Raw genomic sequence first — 22,813 nt, 5'->3', positions numbered from 1 at the left:
CACTCCTGTGGTCACAAGTGGTACTGCAGCTTCTGAGCTTCCTCCCTCAGGTGTTCTGGTGAGCTCGTTAACTGCTTCATTACTTAACTCCGCCTGATGCTGCTATCCTTGCTCCTTGTCAATGTTTCAGTGTTGGATCTGAGCTTCTCCTGATTGTTCCTGTGACCTGCTGCTCTGTATAGCTAAGTGCTTTTTGCTTTTTTGTTGCTTTTTTTCTGTCCAGCTTGTCTTTTGTTTTGCTGGAAGCTCTGAGACGCAAAGGGTGTACCGCCGTGCCGTTAGTTCGGCACGGTGGGTTTTTTTTGCCCCCTTTGCGTGGTTTTGCTTTAGGGTTTTTTGTAGACTGCAAAGTTCGCTTTACTGTCCTCGCTCTGTCCTAGAATATCGGGCCCCACTTTGCTGAATCTATTTCATCCCTACGTTTTGTCTTTTCATCTTACTCACAGTCATTATATGTGGGGGGCTGCCTTTTCCTTTGGGGATTTTCTCTGGGGCAAGTCAGGCCTATTTTTCTATCTTCAGGCTAGCTAGTTTCTTAGGCTGTGCCGAGTTGCCTAGGTAGTTGTTAGGCGCAATCCACAGCCGCTTTTAGTTGTGTTTAGGATAGGATCAGGTGTGCAGTCTACAGAGTTTCCACGTCTCAGAGCTCGTTCTTGTATTTTTGGGTATTTGTCAGATCACTGTGTGCGCTCTGATCGCTAAGCACACTGTGTTTCTGGATTGCCTTAATAACACCTGTCATTAGCAAACATAACAGTACAAGGAGCCAAACTAATGATTCTCAATAGAGGGAAAGAAAAAGTTCTGACATCATTTTTTTTTTTTCTGCTCTGTGTTCACTTTTTTTTTTTTCCCCTAGACATTTGGGTGATTCTGGACACAGGTGTGGACATGGATATTCAGGGTCTGTGCTCTTCAATGGATAATCTCGTTATAAATGTACAAAAAATTCAAGATACTATTGATCAGAAATCTATGTTAGAACCAAGAATTCCTATTCCTGATTTGTTTTTTGGAGATAGAACTAAGTTTCTAAGTTTCAAAAATAATTGTAAGCTATTTCTGGCCTTGAAACCTCATTCTTCTGGTAATCCTATTCAACAGGTTTTGATTATTATTTCTTTTTTGCGCGGTGACCCTCAAGACTGGGCATTTTCTCTTGCGCCAGGAGACCCTGCATTGAGTAGTGTCGATGCGTTTTTCCTGGCGCTCGGATTGCTGTACGATGAGCCTAATTCAGTGGATCAGGCTGAGAAAAATTTGCTGGCTTTGTGCCAGGGTCAGGATGATATAGAAGTATATTGTCAGAAATTTAGGAAATGGTCAGTACTCACTCAGTGGAATGAATCTGCGCTGGCAGCTTTGTTCAGAAAGGGTCTCTCTGAGGCTCTTAAGGATGTCATGGTGGGATTTCCTATGCCTGCTGGTTTGAATGAGTCTTTGTCTTTGGCCATTCAGATCGGTCGACGCTTGCGCGAGCGTAAATCTGTGCACCATTTGGCGGTACTGCCTGAGGTTAAACCTGAGCCTATGCAGTGCGATAGGACTATGACTAGAGTTGAACGGCAGGAATACAGACGTCTGAATGGTCTGTGTTTCTACTGTGGTGATTCCACTCATGCTATTTCTGATTGTCCTAAGCGCACTAAGCGGTCCGCTAGGTCTGCCGTCATTGGTACTGTACAGTCCAAATTCCTTCTGTCCATTACCTTGATATGCTCTTTGTCGTCGTTTTCTGTCATGGCGTTTGTGGATTCGGGCGCTGCCCTGAATCTGATGGATTTGGATTATGCTAAACGTTGTGGGTTTTTCTTGGAGCCTTTGCGGTGTCCTATTCCATTGAGAGGAATTGATGCTACACCTTTGGCCAAGAATAAACCTCAATACTGGGCCCAGCTGACCATGTGCATGGCTCCTGCACATCAGGAAGTTATTCGCTTTCTGGTGTTGCATAATCTGCATGATGTGGTCATGTTGGGGTTGCCATGGCTACAAACCCATAATCCAGTATTGGATTGGAATTCCATGTCGGTATCCAGCTGGGGTTGTCAGGGGGTACATGGTGATGTTCCATTTTTGTTGATTTCGTCATCCACCCCTTCTGAGGTCCCAGAGTTCTTGTCTGATTATCAGGATGTATTTGAAGAGCCCAAGTCCGATGCTCTACCTCCGCATAGGGATTGTGATTGTGCTATCAATTTGATTCCTGGTAGTAAATTCCCTAAAGGTCGATTATTTAATTTATCCGTGCCCGAACACGCCGCTATGCGCAGTTATGTGAAGGAGTCCCTGGAGAAGGGACATATTCGCCCATCGTCATCACCACTGGGAGCAGGGTTCTTCTTTGTAGCCAAGAAGGATGGTTCGCTGAGACCGTGTATTGATTACCGCCTTCTTAATAAGATCACTGTTAAATTTCAGTATCCCTTGCCATTGTTATCTGACTTGTTTGCTCGGTTTAAGGGGGCTAGTTGGTTCACTAAGATAGATCTTCGTGGTGCGTATAATCTGGTGAGAATCAGGCAAGGAGATGAATGGAAAACGGCATTCAATACGCCCGAGGGTCATTTTAAGTATCTAGTGATGCCGTTCGGACTTGCCAATGCTCCATCTGTGTTTCAGTCTTTTATGCATGACATCTTCCGTGAGTATCTGGATAAATTCCTGATTGTTTACTTGGATTACATTTTGATCTTCTCAGATGATTGGGAGTCTCATGTGAAGCTGGTCAGAATGGTTTTTCAGGTCCTGCGTGCTAACTCTTTGTTTGTGAAGGGATCAAAGTGTCTCTTCGGTGTGGAGAAAGTTTCATTTTTGGGGTTCATCTTTACCCCTTCTACTATCGAGATGGATCCAGTTAAGGTCCAAGCCATCCAGGATTGGATTCAGCCGACATCTCTGAAAAGTCTGCAAAAGTTCCTGGGCTTTGCTAATTTTTATCGTCGCTTCATCTGTAATTTTTCTAGCATTGCCAAACCATTGACCGATTTGACCAAGAAGGGTGCTGATTTGGTTATTTGGTCTTCTGCTGCTGTGGAAGCTTTTCAGGAGTTGAAGCGTCGTTTTTGTTCTGCCCCTGTGTTGTGTCAGCCAGATGTTTCTCTTCCGTTCCAGGTCGAGGTTGATGCTTCTGAGATTGGAGCAGGGGCGATTTTGTCACAGGGAGGTTCTGATTGCTCAGTGATGAAACCATGTGCTTTCTTTTCCAGGAAGTTTTCGCCCGCTGAGCGTAATTATGATGTGGGCAATCGAGAGTTGCTGGCCATGAAGTGGGCATTCGAGGAGTGGCGTCATTGGCTTGAAGGAGCTAAGCATCACGTGGTGGTATTGACTGATCATAAGAACTTGACTTATCTCGAGTCTGCCAAGCGCTTGAATCCTAGACAGGCCCGTTGGTCGTTATTTTTTGCCCGCTTCGACTTTGTGATTTCGTACCTTTCGGGCTCTAAAAATGTGAAGGCGGATGCTCTGTCTAGGAGTTTTGTGCCCGACTCTCCGGGTTTATCTGAGCCAGTGGGTATCCTCAAGGAAGGAGTCATTGTGTCTGCCATCTTCCCTGATTTGCGGCGGGTGCTGCAAAAATTTCAGGCGAATAAACCTGATCGTTGTCCAGCAGAGAAACTGTTCGTCCCTGATAGGTGGACTAATAAACTTATCTCTGAACTTCATTGTTCGGTGTTGGCTGGTCATCCTGGAATCTTTGGTACCAGAGAGTTAGTGGCTAGATCCTTCTGGTGGCCATCTCTGTCACGGGATGTACGTACTTTTGTGCAGTCCTGTGGGATTTGTGCTAGGGCTAAGCCCTGCTGTTCTCGTGCCAGTGGGTTGCTTTTGCCCTTGCCGGTCCCAAAGAGGCCTTGGACACATATTTCGATGGATTTCATTTCTGACCTTCCCGTTTCTCAAAAGATGTCAGTCATTTGGGTGGTCTGTGATCGCTTTTCTAAAATGGTCCATCTGGTGCCCTTGGCTAAATTGCCTTCCTCCTCTGATTTGGTACCTTTGTTCTTTCAGCATGTGGTTCGGTTGCATGGCATTCCTGAGAATATTGTTTCTGACAGAGGTTCCCAGTTTGTTTCAAGGTTCTGGCGAGCCTTTTGTGGTAGGATGGGCATTGACCTATCCTTTTCCTCGGCTTTCCATCCTCAGACTAATGGCCAGACCGAACGAACCAATCAGACCTTGGAAACATATCTGAGATGTTTTGTTTCTGCAGACCAGGATGATTGGGTGTCCTTTTTGCCGTTGGCTGAGTTCGCCCTTAATAATCGGGCCAGCTCGGCTACCTTGGTTTCTCCATTTTTTTGCAATTCTGGGTTCCATCCTCGTTTCTCTTCAGGACAGGTTGAGTCTTCGGACTGTCCTGGTGTGGATTCTGTGGTGGATAGGTTGCAGCAGATCTGGACTCAGGTAGTGGACAATTTGATCTTGTCCCAGGAGAAAGCTCAACTTTTCGCTAATTGCAGACGCCGTGTGGGTCCCCGACTTCGTGTTGGGGATCTGGTTTGGTTATCTTCTCGTCATATGCCTATGAAGGTTTCCTCTCCTAAATTTAAACCTCGTTTTATTGGTCCGTATAGGATTTCTGAGGTTCTCAATCCTGTGTCTTTTCGTTTGACCCTCCCAGACTCCTTTTCCATACATAATGTATTCCATAGGTCGTTGTTGCGGAGATACGTGGCACCTATGGTTCCATCTGTTGAGCCTCCTGCCCCGGTTTTGGTGGAGGGGGAATTGGAGTATATTGTGGAGAAGATTTTGGATTCTCGTGTTTCTAGACGGAAACTCCAGTATCTGGTTAAATGGAAGGGTTATGCTCAGGAAGATAATTCCTGGGTTTTTGCCTCTGATGTTCATGCTTCCGATCTTGTTCATGCCTTTCATGCGGCTCATCCTGGTCGGCCTGGGGGCTCTGGTGAGGGTTCGGTGACCCCTCCTCAAGGGGGGGTACTGTTGTGAATTCTGTGGCTGAATTCACTCCTGTGGTCACAAGTGGTACTGCAGCTTCTGAGTTTCCTCCCTCAGGTGTTCTGGTGAGCTCGTTAACTGCTTCATTACTTAACTCCGCCTGATGCTGCTATCCTTGCTCCTTGTCAATGTTTCAGTATTGGATCTGAGCTTCTCCTGATTGTTCCTGTGACCTGCTGCTCTGTATAGCTAAGTGCTTTTTGTTTTTTTTGTTGCTTTTTTTCTGTCCAGCTTGTCTTTTGTTTTGCTGGAAGCTCTGAGACGCAAAGGGTGTACCGCCGTGCCGTTAGTTCGGCATGGTGGGTTTTTTTTGCCCCCTTTGCGTGGTTTTGCTTTAGGGTTTTTTGTAGACTGCAAAGTTCGCTTTACTGTCCTCGCTCTGTCCTAGAATATCGGGCCCCACTTTGCTGAATCTATTTCATCCCTACGTTTTGTCTTTTCATCTTACTCACAGTCATTATATGTGGGGGGCTGCCTTTTCCTTTGGGGAATTTCTCTGGGGCAAGTCAGGCCTATTTTTCTATCTTCAGGTTAGCTAGTTTCTTAGGCTGTGCCGAGTTGCCTAGGTAGTTGTTAGGCGCAATCCACAGCCGCTTTTAGTTGTGTTTAGGATAGGATCAGGTGTACAGTCTACAGAGTTTCCACGTCTCAGAGCTCGTTCTTGTATTTTTGGGTATTTGTCAGATCACTGTGTGCGCTCTGATCGCTAAGCACACTGTGTTTCTGGATTGCCTTCATAACACCTGTCATTAGCAAACATAACAGATTGCTGCACTGGCTCATGAAACCCCTACCTGATTTACTGTCACCAGAGTATTTTTCTGGTAGCGGGAGGTGGGATAAGGTTGGAACAGGGGTGGCAGTGTTTAAAGTTGCTGCAGCCACGCTAGCAGCCTGAACAGCTATTGCGGTAACATCCACTGCTGAGGCTGCACGCTCGAGAGCCGCCAACCTGTTCTCCAGCAGCTCGATGTACCCCTGCAATCATTGTTCATCCTCCATTACGTAGCCAGACCCTGGTGCTAGTATACTGTTAGGGCTAGCGGAACGCACCAAGAATAGGTAGGAAGCAACAAGGTGGGTTCGCAGCCTGGGGTCCACCGTGCAGAGATATCTGCTGCAAAGTAATGGCGGAAAAACTCTGAGTTCACACGTGGGTTAAGCTTCACCCCATGTGAACTGAAAGCGATCTCTGTTTCACAGAGTCGCGCTGTACACAAAAACTATAGCCCTAACTACGGTTGTGCTTGCAAGCAAGCCAACGGCTAATTGCCCCCACTGACGCTAACTGCTTGCCTGAGTGTACAGTCCCAGCGCTACAGTCTCACACCACATGTATAAAGAGTGGAAAACACCAAACCTAAAGCAAGGATCACAGAAAAGGAGTACCAACAGGCTAGGATGTGCAAATATTCAATATATTTATTTATTATGATAACACGTGATAATACAAAGATATAAAATATTAAAAAGGATGTGCACTACAGGACATATACTGTTATAGATATTACATAAATATGTATAAATACATATAAAATAGTAACCCTCAATAGGTAAAACCTGATACCGAAGATAAAAGAAAATGTTTTTTTGTGTAAAAAATATTTAGTATGAAACACATATAAATGTATATATAAACGATTAAAGTGCTCAAGTGCTGTGATAAATAATAATATATTGCACTGGTCCAATATATTATATACCAGGGCCAATATAAGAACACCACTGTGAGTAAAAACCGTGATTAAAAAATTAGGAGCATACAGGTACCTTAATGGGATTACTGTCCTAGTGCACAACGCGCGCTGTGCGCTGTGACTAAAGGTACCTTCACACATAACGATATTGTTAACGATATCGTTGCTATTTGTGACGTAGCAACGATATCGTTAATGAAATCGTCCAGTGTGACAGCGACCAACGATCAGGCCCCTGCTGGGAGATCGTTGGTCACTGAATAAAGTCCAGAACTTTATTTCGTCGCTGGACTCCCTGGAGACATCGCTGGATCGGCGCGTGTGACACCGATCCAGCGATGTGTTCACTGGTAACCAGGGTAAACATCGGGTAACTAAGTGCAGGGCCGCGCTTAGTAACCCGATGTTTACCCTGGTTACCATGCTAAAAGTAAAAAAAACAAACACTAGATACTTACCTACAGCCGTCTGTCCTCCAGCGCTGTGCTCTGCACTCCTCCTGTACTGGCTGTGAGCCGGAAAGCAGAGCGGTGACGTCACCGCTCTGCTTTCCGGCTCACAGACAGTACAGGAGGAGTGCAGAGAAGCAGAGCGCAGCGCTGGAGGACAGACGGCGGTAGGTAAGTATCTAGTGTTTGGTTTTTTTTACTTTTAGCATGGTAACCAGGGTAAACATCGGGTTACTAAGCGCGGCCCTGCGCTTAGTTACCCGATGTTTACCCTGGTTACCGGAATCGTTGGTCGCTGGAGAGCGGTCTGTGTGACAGCTCTCCAGCGACCAAACAGCGACGCTGCAGCGATCCGGATCGTTGTCGGTATCGCTGCAGCGTCGCTTAATGTGAAGGTACCTTAACAGAAATAAACACTTGAAATAGATCATTCTGTTTGTAATGTCTCTATATAATATATGAGTTTAACTTTTTGTATTGAATAACTGAAATAAATTACCGTATATAATCGAGTATAAGCCGAGATTTTCAGCCCACTTTTTTGGGCTGAAAGTGACCCTCTCGGCTTATACTCAAGTCATTGTCAGCAGGCAGTGGTGGTGGGGGAGGGGCGTGTGTTATGAACAGGTAATTCAGAACCACAATGGACCTTGAAGTTCAGAGCACACAAAGTGACCTGACATTTACCAAAAACATATGACGAGCTCTGAGACGTGGAAACTCTGCTGACCGCAATCCCTAATCCTATCACACCACACTAGAGGTAGCCGTGGATTGCGCCTAACGCTCCCTATGCAACTCGGCACAGCCTGAGAAACTAACTAGCCCTGAAGATAGAAAAATAAGCCTACCTTGCCTCAGAGAAATTCCCCAAAGGAAAAGGCAGCCCCCCACATATAATGACTGTGAGTAAAGATGAAATACAAACACAGAGATGAAATAGATTTAGCAAAGTGAGGCCCGACTTACTGAATAGACCGAGGATAGGAAAGATAGCTTTGCGGTCAACACAAAAACCTACAAACAACCACGCAGAGGGGCAAAAAGACCCTCCGCACCGACTAACGGTACGGAGGTGCTCCCTCTGCGTCTCAGAGCTTCCAGCAAGCAAGAAAAACCAATATAGCAAGCTGGACAGAAAATATAGCAAACAAAAATAACATAAGCAGAACTTAGCTATGCAGGATAGACAGGCCACAGGAACGATCCAGGAGGAAGCAAGACCAATACTAGAACATTGACTGGAGGCCAGGATCAAAGCACCAGGTGGGGTTAAATAGAGCAGCACCTAACGACTTAACCTCATCACCTGAGGAAGGAAACTCAGAAGCCGCAGTACCACTCTCATCCACCAAAGGAAGCTTATAGACAGAACCAGCCGCAGTACCACTCACGACCACAGGAGGGAGCTTGGCCACAGAATTCACAACAGTACCCCCCCCTTGAGGAGGGGTCACCGAACCCTCACCAGAGCCCCCAGGCCGACCAGGATGAGCCACATGAAAGGCACGTACCAGATCGGCAGCATGGACATCAGAGGCAAAGACCCAGGAATTATCTTCCTGAGCATAACCCTTCCACTTAACCAAATACTGGAGTTTCCATCTCGAAACACGAGAATCCAAAATCTTCTCCACAATATACTCTAATTCCCCTTCAACCAAAACCAGAGCAGGAGGATCAATAGATGGAACCACAGGTGCCACGTATCTCCGCAACAATGACCTATGGAACACGTTATGGATGGAAAAAGAAGCCGGAAGAGTCAAACGAAAAGACACAGGATTAAGAACCTCAGAAATCCTATATGGACCAATGAAACAAGGCTTAAATTTAGGAGAGGAAACCTTCATAGGAATATAAAGAGATGACAACCAAACCAAATCCCCAACACGAAGTCGGGGACCCACACAGCACCTGCGGTTAGCGAAACGTTGAGCCTTCTCCTGGGACAAAGTCAGATTGTCCACCACATGAGTCCAAATCTGCTGCAACCTATGCACCACAGTATCCACACCAGGACAGTCCGAAGACTCAACCTGCCCTGAAGAGAAACGAGGATGGAACCCAGAATTGCAGAAAAACGGCGAAACCAAAGTAGCCGAGCTGGCCCGATTATTAAGGGCGAACTCAGCCAAAGGCAAAAAGGACACCCAATCATCCTGATCAGCAGAAACAAAACATCTCAGATATGTTTCCAAGGTCTGATTGGTTCGTTCAGTCTGGCCATTTGTCTGAGGATGGAAGGCCGAGGAAAAAGACAAATCAATGCCCATCCTAGCACAAAAGGCTCGCCAAAACCTCGAAACAAACTGGGAACGATGTTCTCTGGAATGCCATGCAAACGAACCACATGCTGGAAAAACAACGGCACCAAATCAGAGGAGGAAGGCAATTTAGACAAGGGCACCAAATGGACCATCTTAGAGAAGCGATCACAAACCACCCAAATGACCGACATTCCTTAAGAGACGGGGAGATCCGAAATAAAATCCATAGAGAGATGTGTCCAAGGCCTCTTCGGGACCGGCAAGGGCAAAAGCAACCCACTGGCACGAGAACAGCAGGGCTTAGCCCGAGCACAAATCCCACAGGACTGCACAAAAGAACGCACATCCCGCGACAGAGACGGCCACCAAAAAGATCTAGCCACCAAATCTCTGGTACCAAAGATTCCAGGATGACCAGCCAAGACCGAACAATGAACCTCAGAGATAACTTTATTCGTCCACCTATCAGGGACAAACAGTTTCTCCGCTGGGCAACGGCCAGGTCTATTAGCCTGAAATTTTTGCAGCACCCGCCGCAAATCAGGGGAGATGGCAGACAAAATTACCCCCTCTTTGAGAATACCCGCCGGCTCAGACAAACCCGGAGAATCGGGCACAAAACTCCTAGACAGGGCATCCGCCTTCACATTTTTAGAGCCCGGAAGGTACGAAACCACAAAGTCAAAACGGGAGAAAAATAGCGACCAACGAGCCTGTCTAGGATTCAACCGTTTGGCAGACTCGAGATAAGTCAAGTTCTTGTGATCAGTCAAGACCACCACGCGATGCTTAGCTCCTTCAAGCCAATGACGCCACTCCTCGAATGCCCATTTCATGGCTAGCAACTCTCGATTGCCAACATCATAATTTCGCTCAGCAGGCGAAAATTTCCTGGAAAAGAAGGTGCATGGTTTCATCACCGAGCAATCAGAACTTCTCTGCGACAAAACAGCCCCTGCTCCAATTTCAGAAGCATCAACCTCGACCTGGAACGGAAGCGAAACATCTGGTTGGCACAACACAGGGGCAGAAGAAAAACGACGCTTCAACTCCTGAAAAGCTTCCACAGCAGCAAAAGACCAATTGACCACATCAGCACCCTTCTTGGTTAAATCAGTCAACGGTTTAGCAATACTAGAAAAATTATTGATGAAGCGACGATAAAAATTAGCAAAGCCCAGGAACTTCTGCAGACTCTTCAGGGATGTTGGCTGAGTCCAATCAAATATGGCCTGAACTTTAACAGGGTCCATCTCGATAGTAGAAGGAGAAAAAATGAACCCCAAAAATGAAACCTTCTGAACACCAAAGAGACACTTTGACCCCTTCACAAACAAAGAATTAGCACGCAGGACCTGGAACACCATTCTGACCTGCTTCACATGAGACTCCCAATCATCCGAGAAGACCAAATATCATCCAAGTATACAATCAGGAATTTATCTAGGTACTCTCGGAAGATGTCATGCATAAAGGACTGAAACACTGATGGAGCATTAGAAAGCCCGAATGGCATAACCAGGTACTCAAAATGGCCTTCGGGCGTATTAAATGCTGTTTTCCATTCATCGCCCCGTTTAATACGCACAAGATTATACGCACCACGAAGATCTATCTTGGTGAACCAACTAGCCCCCGTAATCCGAGCAAACAAATCAGACAGCAGCGGCAAGGGGTACTGAAATTTGACCGTAATTTTATTTAGAAGGCGGTAATCAATACAAGGTCTCAGCGAACCATCCTTCTTGGCCACAAAAAAGAACCCCGCTCCCAATGGCGACGATGACGGGCGAATATGACCCTTCTCCAAAGACTCCTTCACGTAACTCCACATAGCGGCGTGCTCAGGTACAGATAAATTAAACAGTCGACCCTTAGGAAACTTACTACCAGGAATCAAATCGATAGCACAATCACAATCCCTATGCGGAGGTAGGGCATTGGACTTGGGCTCATCGAATACATCCCGGTAATCAGACAAGAACTCTGGGACCTCAGAAGGGGTGGATGATGAGATAGACAGAAATGGAACATCACCATGTACCCCCTGACAACCCCAGCTGGACACAGACATTGATTTCCAATCTAATACTGGGTTATGGACTTGTAGCCATGGCAACCCCAACACGACCACATCATGCAGATTATGCAACACCAGAAAGCGAATATCCTCTTGGTGCGCAGAAGCCATGCACATGGTCAGCTGGGTCCAATTCTGAGGCTTATTCTTGGCCAAAGGCGTAGCATCAATTCCTCTCAATGGAATAAGACACTGCAAGGGCTCCAAGACAAACCCACAGCGCCTAGCAAACTCCAAGTCCATCAAATTCAGGGCAGCGCCTGAATCCACAAATGCCATGACAGAATAGGAAGACAAAGAGCAGATCAAAGTAACGGACAAAAGAAATTTCGACTGTACCGTACTAATGGTAGCGGACCTAGCGAACCGCTTAGTGCGCTTAGGACAATCGGAGATAGCATGAGTGGAATCACCACAGTAGAAACACAGCCCATTCTGGCGTCTGCGTTCTTGCCTTTCAGCTCTGGTCAAAGTCCTATCGCACTGCATAGGCTCAGGTTTATGCTCAGATAATACCGCCAAATGGTGCACAGATTTACGCTCACGCAAGCGTCGACCGATCTGAATAGCCAAAGACATAGACTCATTCAGACCAGCAGGCATAGGAAATCCCACCATGACATCCTTAAGGGCTTCAGAGAGACCCTTTCTGAAAATAGCTGCCAGCGCACATTCATTCCATTGAGTGAGCACGGACCACTTTCTAAACTTCTGACAATAAATCTCTATCTCATCCTGACCCTGACACAGAGCCAGCAAATTTTTCTCTGCCTGATCCACTGAATTAGGTTCGTCGTACAGCAATCCGAGCGCCAGAAAAAACGCATCAATATTACATAATGCAGGATCTCCTGGCGCAAGGGAAAATGCCCAGTCTTGAGGGTCGCCACGTAATAAAGAAATAATGATTTTAACTTGTTGAACTGGGTCACCAGAGGAGCGGGGTTTCAAAGCCAGAAATAGTTTACAATTATTTTTAAAATTCAAAAACTTAGCTCTATCTCCAGAAAATAACTCAGGAATAGGAATTTTAGGTTCTAACATAGGATTCTGAACCACTAAATCTTGAATGTTCTGTACTCTTATAGTGAGATTATCCATCAAAGAGGACAGACCCTGAATGTCCATATCCACACCTGTGTTCTGAACCACCCTGATGTAAAGGGGAAAAGAAAGACAGAACACAATGCAAAGAAAAAAAAATGGTCTCAAAACTTCTCTTTTCCCTCTATTGAGAAGCATTAGTACTTTGGGCCTCCAGTACTGTTATGAACAGGTAATTCAGAACCACAATGGACCTTGAAGTTCAGAGCACACAAAGTGACCTGACATTTACCAAAAACATATGACGAGCTCTGAGACGTGGAAACTCTGCTGACCGCAATCCCTAATCCTATCACACCACACTAGAGGTAGCCGTGGATTGCGCCTAACGCTCCCTATGCAACTCGGCACAGACTGGGAAACTAACTAGCCCTGAAGATAGAAAAATAAGCCTACCTTACCTCAGAGAAATTCCCCAAAGGAAAAGGCACCCCCCCACATATAATAACTGTGAGTAAAGATGAAATACAAACACAGAGATGAAATAGATTTAGCAAAGTGAGGCCCGACTTACTGAATTGTTATGTTTGCTAATGACAGGTGTTATGAAGGCAATCCAGAAACACAGTGTGCTTAGCGATCAGAGCGCACACAGTGATCTGACAAATACCCAAAAATACAAGAACGAGCTCTGAGACGTGGAAACTCTGTAGACTGCACACCTGATCCTATCCTAAACACAACTAAAAGCGGCTGTGGATTGCGCCTAACAACTACCTAGGCAACTCGGCACAGCCTAAGAAACTAGCTAGCCTGAAGATAGAAAAATAGGCCTGACTTGCCCCAGAGAAAATCCCCAAAGGAAAAGGCAGCCCCCCACATATAATGACTGTGAGTAAGATGAAAAGACAAAACGTAGGGATGAAATAGATTCAGCAAAGTGGGGCCCGATATTCTAGGACAGAGCGAGGACAGTAAAGCGAACTTTGCAGTCTACAAAAAACCCTAAAGCAAAACCACGCAAAGGGGGCAAAAAAAACCCACCGTGCCGAACTAACGGCACGGCGGTACACCCTTTGCGTCTCAGAGCTTCCAGCAAAACAAAAGACAAGCTGGACAGAAAAAAAGCAACAAAAAAGCAAAAAGCACTTAGCTATACAGAGCAGCAGGTCACAGGAACAATCAGGAGAAGCTCAGATCCAACACTGAAACATTGACAAGGAGCAAGGATAGCAGCATCAGGCGGAGTTAAGTAATGAAGCAGTTAACGAGCTCACCAGAACACCTGAGGGAGGAAGCTCAGAAGCTGCAGTACCACTTGTGACCACAGGAGTGAATTCAGCCACAGAATTCACAACAGTACCCCCCCCTTGAGGAGGGGTCACCGAACCCTCACCAGAGCCCCCAGGCCGACCAGGATGAGCCGCATGAAAGGCACGAACAAGATCGGAAGCATGAACATCAGAGGCAAAAACCCAGGAATTATCTTCCTGAGCATAACCCTTCCATTTAACCAGATACTGGAGTTTCCGTCTAGAAACACGAGAATCCAAAATCTTCTCCACAATATACTCCAATTCCCCCTCCACCAAAACCGGGGCAGGAGGCTCAACAGATGGAACCATAGGTGCCACGTATCTCCGCAACAACGACCTATGGAATACATTATGTATGGAAAAGGAGTCTGGGAGGGTCAAACGAAAAGACACAGTATTGAGAACCTCAGAAATCCTATACGGACCAATAAAACGAGGTTTAAATTTAGGAGAGGAAACCTTCATAGGAATATGACGAGAAGATAACCAAACCAGATCCCCAACACGAAGTCGGGGACCCACACGGCGTCTGCGATTAGCGAAAAGTTGAGCTTTCTCCTGGGACAAGATCAAATTGTCCACTACCTGAGTCCAGATCTGCTGCAACCTATCCACCACAGAATCCACACCAGGACAGTCCGAAGACTCAACCTGTCCTGAAGAGAAACGAGGATGGAACCCAGAATTGCAAAAAAATGGAGAAACCAAGGTAGCCGAGCTGGCCCGATTATTAAGGGCGAACTCAGCCAACGGCAAAAAGGACACCCAATCATCCTGGTCTGCAGAAACAAAACATCTCAGATATGTTTCCAAGGTCTGATTGGTTCGTTCGGTCTGGCCATTAGTCTGAGGATGGAAAGCCGAGGAAAAGGATAGGTCAATGCCCATCCTACCACAAAAGGCTCGCCAAAACCTTGAAACAAACTGGGAACCTCTGTCAGAAACAATATTCTCAGGAATGCCATGCAACCGAACCACATGCTGAAAGAACAAAGGTACCAAATCAGAGGAGGAAGGCAATTTAGCCAAGGGCACCAGATGGACCATTTTAGAAAAGCGATCACAGACCACCCAAATGACTGACATCTTTTGAGAAACGGGAAGGTCAGAAATGAAATCCATCGAAATATGTGTCCAAGGCCTCTTTGGGACCGGCAAGGGCAAAAGCAACCCACTGGCACGAGAACAGCAGGGCTTAGCCCTAGCACAAATCCCACAGGACTGCACAAAAGTACGTACATCCCGTGACAGAGATGGCCACCAGAAGGATCTAGCCACTAACTCTCTGGTACCAAAGATTCCAGGATGACCAGCCAACACCGAACAATGAAGTTCAGAGATAAGTTTATTAGTCCACCTATCAGGGACGAACAGTTTCTCTGCTGGACAACGATCAGGTTTATTCGCCTGAAATTTTTGCAGCACCCGCCGCAAATCAGGGGAGATGGCAGACACAATGACTCCTTCCTTGAGGATACCCGCTGGCTCAGATAAACCCGGAGAGTCGGGCACAAAACTCCTAGACAGAGCATCCGCCTTCACATTTTTAGAGCCCGGAAGGTACGAAATCACAAAGTCGAAGCGGGCAAAAAATAACGACCAACGGGCCTGTCTAGGATTCAAGCGCTTGGCAGACTCGAGATAAGTCAAGTTCTTATGATCAGTCAATACCACCACGCGATGCTTAGCTCCTTCAAGCCAATGACGCCACTCCTCGAATGCCCACTTCATGGCCAGCAACTCTCGATTGCCCACATCATAATTACGCTCAGCGGGCGAAAACTTCCTGGAAAAGAAAGCACATGGTTTCATCACTGAGCAATCAGAACCTCTCTGTGACAAAAAAGCCCCTGCTCCAATCTCAGAAGCATCAACCTCGACCTGGAACGGAAGAGAAACATCTGGCTGACACAACACAGGGGCAGAACAAAAACGACGCTTCAACTCCTGAAAAGCTTCCACAGCAGCAGAAGACCAATTAACCAAATCAGCACCCTTCTTGGTCAAATCGGTCAATGGTTTGGCAATGCTAGAAAAATTACAGATGAAGCGAAGATAAAAATTAGCAAAGCCCAGGAACTTTTGCAGACTTTTCAGAGATGTCGGCTGAATCCAATCCTGGATGGCTTGGACCTTAACTGGATCCATCTCGATAGTAGAAGGGGTAAAGATGAACCCCAAAAATGAAACTTTCTGCACACCGAAGAGACACTTTGATCCCTTCACAAACAAAGAGTTAGCACGCAGGACCTGAAAAACCATTCTGACCTGCTTCACATGAGACTCCCAATCATCTGAGAAGATCAAAATGTCATCCAAGTAAACAATCAGGAATTTATCCAGATACTCACGGAAGATGTCATGCATAAAAGACTGAAACACAGATGGAGCATTGGCAAGTCCGAACGGCATCACTAGATACTCAAAATGACCCTCGAGCGTATTGAATGCAGTTTTCCATTCATCTCCTTGCCTGATTCTCACCAGATTATACGCACCACGAAGATCTATCTTAGTGAACCAACTAGCCCCCTTAATCCGAGCAAACAAGTCAGATAACAATGGCAAGGGATACTGAAATTTAACAGTGATCTTATTAAGAAGGCGGTAATCAATACACGGTCTCAGCGAACCATCCTTCTTGGCTACAAAGAAGAACCCTGCTCCCAGTGGTGATGACGATGGGCGAATATGTCCCTTCTCCAGGGATTCCTTCACATAACTGCGCATAGCGGCGTGTTCGGGCACGGATAAATTAAATAATCGACCTTTAGGGAATTTACTACCAGGAATCAAATTGATAGCACAATCACAATCCCTATGCGGAGGTAGAGCATCGGACTTGGGCTCTTCAAATACATCCTGATAATCAGACAAGAACTCTGGGACCTCAGAAGGGGTGGATGACGAAATCGACAAAAATGGAACATCACCATGTACCCCCTGACAACCCCAGCTGGACACCGACATGGATTTCCAATCTAATACTGGATTATGGACTTGTAGCCATGGCAACCCCAACACGACCACATCATGCAGATTATGCAACACCAGAAAGCGAATAACTTCCTGATGTGCAGGAGCCATGCACATGGTCAGCTGGGCCCAGTATTGAGGTTTATTCTTGGCCAAAGGTGTAGCATCAATTCCTCTCAATGGAATAGGACACCGCAAAGGCTCCAAGAAAAACCCACAACGTTTAGCATAATCCAAATCCATCAGATTCAGGGCAGCGCCCGAATCCACAAACGCCATGACAGAAAACGACGACAAAGAGCATATCAAGGTAATGGACAGAAGGAATTTGGACTGTACAGTACCAATGACGGCAGACCTAGCGGACCGCTTAGTGCGCTTAGGACAATCAGAAATAGCATGAGTGGAATCACCACAGTAGAAACACAGACCATTCAGACGTCTGTATTCCTGCCGTTCAACTCTAGTCATAGTCCTATCGCACTGCATAGGCTCAGGTTTAACCTCAGGCAGTACCGCCAAATGGTGCACAGATTTACGCTCGCGCAAGCGTCGACCGATCTGAATGGCCAAAGACAAAGACTCATTCAAACCAGCAGGCATAGGAAATCCCACCATGACATCCTTAAGAGCCTCAGAGAGACCCTTTCTGAACAAAGCTGCCAGCGCAGATTCATTCCACTGAGTGAGTACTGACCATTTCCTAAATTTCTGACAATATACTTCTATATCATCCTGACCCTGGCACAAAGCCAGCAAATTTTTCTCAGCCTGATCCACTGAATTAGGCTCATCGTACAGCAATCCGAGCGCCAGGAAAAACGCATCGACACTACTCAATGCAGGGTCTCCTGGCGCAAGAGAAAATGCCCAGTCTTGAGGGTCGCCGCGCAAAAAAGAAATAATAATCAAAACCTGTTGAATAGGATTACCAGAAGAATGAGGTTTCAAGGCCAGAAATAGCTTACAATTATTTTTGAAACTTAGAAACTTAGTTCTATCTCCAAAAAACAAATCAGGAATAGGAATTCTTGGTTCTAACATAGATTTCTGATCAATAGTATCTTGAATTTTTTGTACATTTATAACGAGATTATCCATTGAAGAGCACAGACCCTGAATATCCATGTCCACACCTGTGTCCAGAATCACCCAAATGTCTAGGGGAAAAAAAAAAGTGAACACAGAGCAGAAAAAAAAAAAAAAATGATGTCAGAACTTTTTCTTTCCCTCTATTGAGAATCATTAGTTGGGCTCCTTGTACTGTTATGTTTGCTAACGACAGGTGTTATGAAGGCAATCCAGAAACACAGTGTGCTTAGCGATCAGAGCGCACACAGTGATCTGACAAATACCCCAAAATACAAGAACGAGCTCTGAGACGTGGAAACTCTGTAGACTGCACACCTGATCCTATCCTAAACACAACTAAAAGCGGCTGTGGATTGCGCCTAACAACTACCTAGGCAACTCGGCACAGCCTAAGAAACTAGCTAGCCTGAAGATAGAAAAATAGGCCTGACTTGCCCCAGAGAAAATCCCCAAAGGAAAAGGCAGCCCCCCACATATAATGACTGTGAGTAAGATGAAAAGACAAAACGTAGGGATGAAATAGATTCAGCAAAGTGGGGCCTGATATTCTAGGACAGAGCGAGGACAGTAAAGCGAACTTTGCAGTCTACAAAAAACTCTAAAGCAAAACCACGCAAAGGGGGCAAAAAAAACCCACCGTGCCGAACTAATGGCACGGCGGTACACCCTTTGCGTCTCAGAGCTTCCAGCAAAACAAAAGACAAGCTGGACAGAAAAAAAGCAACAAAAAAGCAAAAAGCACTTAGCTATACAGAGCAGCAGGTCACAGGAACAATCAGGAGAAGCTCAGATCCAACACTGAAACATTGACAAGGAGCAAGGATAGCAGCATCAGGCGGAGTTAAGTAATGAAGCAGTTAATGAGCTCACCAGAACACCTGAGGGAGGAAGCTCAGAAGCTGCAGTACCACTTGTGACCACAGGAGTGAATTCAGCCACAGAATTCACAACACTGAATAGACCGAGGATAGGAAAGATAGCTTTGCGGTCAACACAAAAACCTACAAACAACCACGCAGAGGGGCAAAAAGACCCTCCGCACCGACTAACGGTACGGAGGTGCTCCCTCTGCGTCTCAGAGCTTCCAGCAAGCAAGAAAAACCAATATAGCAAGCTGGACAGAAAATATAGCAAACAAAAGTAACATAAGCAGAACTTAGCTATGCAGGATAGACAGGCCACAGGAAAGATCCAGGACCAATACTAGAACATTGACTGGAGGCCAGGATCAAAGCACTAGGTGGAGTTAAATAGAGCAGCACCTAACGACTTAACCTCATTACCTGAGGAAGGAAACTCAGAAGCCGCAGTACCACTCTCATCCACCAAAGGAAGCTTATAGACAGAACCAGCCGCAGTACCACTCACGACCACAGGAGGGAGCTTGGCCACAGAATTCACAACAGGCGTGGTGACATACTCACCTGCTCCTGGCGCTGTCCCTGCATCTCCAATGGTCTCCGGGCAGCTCTTCCTGTGTTCAGCAGTCACGTGGTACCGCTCATTAAAGTAATGAATATGGGCGCATATTCATTACTGTAATGAGCGGTACGTGACCGCTAAACACAGGAAGATGCTGCCGGCTCCCGGAGACCATTTGACAGTGAGACGCTGCCATGGACCACGCCGGGAGCAGGAGAATATATCGGGGGAGGTGAGCATTGCGCGATAGTCACCTTCCTCATTCCACCGCTGCACGCCGCTCTGTCATCCATCCTCTGCACTGTACAGGTCAGAGGGCGCGATGACGCGATTAGTGTGCGCGGTAGCCTCAGTCAGTGCAGAGGCTGGAAGACAGAGCAGCGTGCAGCGGTGGAACGAGGAAGGTGACTATCGCAAGTGCCAGGGGCCTGAGCGAAGAGAGGTGAGTATGTGATTTTTTTTATTTTAATCGCAGCAAAAGCAAAGGGGGCAAATGTGTGGAGCATCTTATGGGGCCACAATGTATGGAGCTTCGTATGGGGCCACAATGTATGGAGCATCGTATGGGGCCACAATGTATGGAGCATCTCATGGGGCCATAATGTATGGAGCATCATATGGGGCCACAATGTATGGAGCATCGTATGGGGCCACAATGTATGGAACATCTCATGGGGCCACAAAGTATGGAGCATCGTATGGGGCCACAATGTATGGAGCATAGTATGGGGCCACAATGTATGGAGCATCTCATGGGGCCATAAAGTATGGAGCATCATATGGGGCCACAATGTATGGCGCATCTCATGGGGCCACAGTGTATGAAGCATCTCATCAGGCCACAATGTGTGGAGCATCTAATGGGGCCATAATGTATGGAGCATCTCATGGGGCCATGATGTAAGGAGCATCTCATGGGGCCATAAAGTGTGGAGCATCTTATGGAGCCATAATGTATGGAGCATCTTATGGGGCCATAATGTATGGAGCATCTTTTGGGGCCATAATGTATGGAGCATCTTATGGGGCCATAATGTATGGAGCATCTTATGGGGCATAATATGTGGATCATCTCATGGGGCATAATGTGTGGAGCATCTTATGGGGCATAATGTGTGGAGCATCTTATGGGGCATAGTGTGTGGCGCATCTTATGGTGCATAATGTGTGGAGCATCTTATGGGACCATCAACCTTTATGCAGCATTGTATGGGGCTAATGTTTCTATGGAGCATCTTTTGGGCCATTATTAACCTTTGTGCAGCATTATATGGGGCATATTTTAATATGGAGCATTATATGGGGCGTATTTTGTATGGAGAATCTTATGGGGCCCATCATGAACTGTATGGAGCATTATATGGGGCTCCTGATTCAATATGGATATTCAAAAACACTTAACCTACTGATGTCTTAATTAATTTTACTTTTATTGGTATCTATTTTTATTTTTGACATTTACCGGTAGCTGCTGCATTTTCCACCCTAGGCTTATACTCAAGTCAATAAGTTTTCCCAGTTTTTTGTGGCAAAATTAGGGGGATCGGCTTATACTCCGGTCGGCTTATACTCGAGTATATACGGTAACTTTTTGATGATATTCTAATTTAGTGAGAAGCACTTGTATAATGTGACTGCTCTTAATCGGTACACTCATGTAATGAGTTGTTTGCAGTGCATTATATGAGAATCAGTGATGCCTGGTCATAAAGTTTTATGTAATAATTTGCTTTCTACCTAATCTGACTATTGAATACACATAGATCTTCTGACTCTGGCTAATGTGATTATATGAGGGATGTTGGCTAGAGTTTATTAGTGGCTCACAGGTGCATGGCACATACATTTTCAGGCCTGAAGCAGTGTTCCAATATATACTCTATACAATGCTGAGTATAAGAGGCTTTTAAATAACTTGATCAATTCTTTTTATATACCATTAATAAAGGCTAGATTTTATTCACATAGCTAAGTCTGTTTCTTATTCCCTTTAATAATAAATTCCTCTGGATACAATCATATACCTAGTAAATCCCTGCAGTAATTGCACCCCTCATCCCCCCACCCCATTGTAGTGTAATAGTCATAGCCCCCAAGTATCCCTCTTCCTCAAGGATTAAAGTACATTACCCCATTGAAATAATTACACCCCCATAGAATACTAATTACAACCCATAATAGAATAGCAGGAATCATTCCCCCAATGGAAGTATAATCCACACCCCATTTCTTAAATAATCAGCCACCTCCATTAGCATCCCCTCACCCCATCCCAAAGGATACGGACTGCTGCTGTCAATGTGACACAACATACCCACCAGACTGCAGTGCTCTACAACCATGTTATGTCCTCAACGGGCTCTTCTGTTTCATCTGGCCTTGCCCATGGATAAATGAAGAGGCATCTGTGGTGGCCCATGGCTTCTGTTACGTGCTTACGCCTCAGCTGTCCTGATGCAATGATTTAAAGCAACGGCACCGCTATATCACCCAGCAGCTAAAGCTGTCAGGTTCTTTAGGGGTGCTGTACTTTGCTGTCAATCATCTGTGGCCACATCAAAATCTGTAAGATGTGCTGCAGCCTCTTACAGATTATGAAGCGGATGCTGATGATTTTAAAGTACAAAGTCCCTAATGCACTGGCAGCATTCAACTATTGCTAAGGGATTGGCCCCAGGGGGAAAACTGCCCTTCTGCCCTGGTCATGACTTCAGTGCTGGTTTCTTATTTTCTAGAAGCTCTGTCATCAGCGCAGCTGACTATGTCATCCAAAGGAGAGTGCCGTTAGTCCTGGCAACTTTGAGCTCTGCTTGACGCTGCTTACGTCTTGAGCACCAGCACTGGGCACCCCACAGACTGACTGCTGAACACTGCTTCAGAAGAGAAGAGAAGCAGTGTTCAGCAGTCAATCTGTGTCTGGTGCTTATTCTAGCAGCTTTATTTTCTTTCCCTGAAATCAATTGAGAGTTTCCTTGGCTGATTGTTGGATCATTGTTTTGCTGAATTGCCTACACTCATTTAATCTACATCATCCTGGTAGATAGCAGCACATTTTTATCAAGAATATCGGTACATTTGTCCATTCATCCTTCCTTCCTTCAGTCATATGAAGTTTGCCAGTTTTGTATACTGAAAAACAGCGCACACCATGATGTTCCCACCTTCAAAACTTCACTGTTGGTATGGTGATTTTGGGTGGTATCCTGTGCCTTTTGGCCTCCAAACATGGTGTCCATTATGGTAGTCAAGGAGTTCAATTTTGGTCTCATCTGAACAGACAATATTTTTCCAGTATTTTCACAGGCTTGTCTAAATGTTGTTGAGCAAACTTTAAATGCTCTTGAACATGATTTTTGTTCAGCAACAGAGTCTTGCATAGTGTATTGATTTAATTATGTACCTTTTTATTTGAAATAATTGCAACTCTTCACAGTGCTCTTTACAGGTGGTCCTTGGCTCTTTCACAACTTTTCTGATAATTATTTTCACTCTCCTACCT

The sequence above is a fragment of the Ranitomeya imitator genome, chromosome 4 (genome assembly GCF_032444005.1).
Source record: "Ranitomeya imitator isolate aRanImi1 chromosome 4, aRanImi1.pri, whole genome shotgun sequence".
NCBI classification, from domain to species: Eukaryota; Metazoa; Chordata; class Amphibia; order Anura; family Dendrobatidae; genus Ranitomeya; species Ranitomeya imitator.
This window is presented reverse-complemented; position numbering follows the sequence as displayed.